Genomic DNA, 2,079 nt, shown 5'->3' with positions numbered 1-2,079 from the left:
ATTAAGTATTCTGTTAGAATTTAATGATTATCCTAATTATATTTAAGATTTTTTATATTTAAAATTAAATGTTTATCCTATATTTGATTATATTTATCTGTAGTTAGTTACATGAATTCAAAGATATAACTTTAATAAGTTGTACTTACACACAACTTACTTGTAATCTTAAATTTTTTATTTTTATCATTTTTCAGATTTAACCCCAAAAAAAATATCATTTTTTATTTTTATCCTTATTTTGTGCTTTTTATGAATCTTTTGGTCGTTTGGATAAGAGGTACATGTCGTTGTAGCACACAAACTTATTAGTCGTCCTTTTTATTCTTCGCTCAATAATAAAATCATATTTAGAAGATATTTAATTTAATATATAAAATTAATTTTTTATTGATCAAATAGTCTAATAAAAACAAAATAAATGATAAATAATTTCAAGATATGATTAGTAGCAATAAAACAATAACTAAATGATAATTAAAAAGTTATTATAAAGGGAAAAAAAGGCATATATTTGTAAATATCAATACGTTGCGGTATGTATACAGACAATACATATATACATGAAGATCATTTAAGAAAGAACTGGTTAGTTTATGATATGTGTAAGATTCAATCTCAATCATAAATCAATGGATAAATTAAAAATAATTTTTTTTTGTAATTTGACTTTAATTTTTAATTAAAGGGCATTTTAGATATTTTAAAAATCTCCTTTCTCCGACCTCCCACCTCCGGTAAACCTTATTTCGACGAACACCAAGTAAATACAACATATACAAGATACACAATGTGACACCTAAAAACATCGACAATGTTAAAAAAAGATACATGCAAAAGATCTGTTACACAAAATACATACAATACCCACTGTGATACCCATTGTGATATTGTTGTGATACCGTTGTCTAAGTCAAATTAAATTAAATGATAATAGGGGCCGAGGGTCAACATAAGGAAAAAACAAAAAATCGAATAGGCGCAGAGGGGCGGCCCCTTTAGGAGATGAATAGGATGAAACCGAAAGACTCTTTAAAAAGTCAAGATTAGCAACATTTATGAGAATCTTTGATCTTTAAAGGCTTAGTTGTATGACAATTTGACAATAAACACACACTTTATCTTTTTCAAAATAAATATCTATAACAAAAAAGATATATTGTTTTAGTAACATTTAGTTATTACATTTTTAATAACTAAATAGATAAATTTATCTTTAATTATCAAGAGAGGATATTCTCTTCATCTCATAATTAAGGGTATAATGGAAAATTAAAAATTAACTTTTGAAAGTGAATATTTGTTGATCCAAACTCTCTTAATGATTCGATGATGACTCTCTATACATAGTGAAATATGCTTGTTCTACTTCTATTCAGTTTCAGTGATCATCATTGAGTTTGTTCAGTGATCGTTGAACATGTATTGTAAACTTATCAAAGAACAAGTATTCCTCAAAGATAAAACTCACACCAAAGGAATCTTCAGGGATGTCGAAGAAATAGCTGGAGACAAAGACATAACAGTTCGAGATCTGAAGTTGATTCAGTGATAACAAGAATGCCTAGATTAAAGTGTGATACCTGACCAAGACTCAGCAAACACTGAAAAATCTTTAGAGATGAATCAATGTCAGCGATCAAATGAATCTTGTTCTAGAAGATTAGCTTTTGTCTAATTCTCATGCACAAAGAGGACAACTCTATACCTCACACAGAAAAGTACACCTACGGAGTTAATTTATTGTCTACAAACGTGCTTACCAACTTTGTGAATGACAACTGTTCATATGTGGCCAAAAGTGTGCATATCTGAAGACAAAGGACAAACACTCCACTAGAAGCTTGTCATGTGGATTGTACTCTCTTACTTACATTGGATGCAATGTGTATAAATAGCTGAAAATGTTCATGTTCTCAACAAGCACCTTCTTCTCCTTCTAACTCTTTTCTCTCATGTTCTTATCTCCTTTTGTGCAAACTGTGTGTTTTTTAGATGTTTAGATTAGGTCTTAACCTTATCTTCTCAAAAGAACATCCCATATATATATATATATATATATATATATATATATATATA

This window comes from Cynara cardunculus, assembly GCF_001531365.2.
Source record: "Cynara cardunculus var. scolymus isolate 2C chromosome LG 16, CcrdV1, whole genome shotgun sequence".
Lineage (NCBI taxonomy): Eukaryota > Viridiplantae > Streptophyta > Magnoliopsida > Asterales > Asteraceae > Cynara > Cynara cardunculus.
This window is presented reverse-complemented; position numbering follows the sequence as displayed.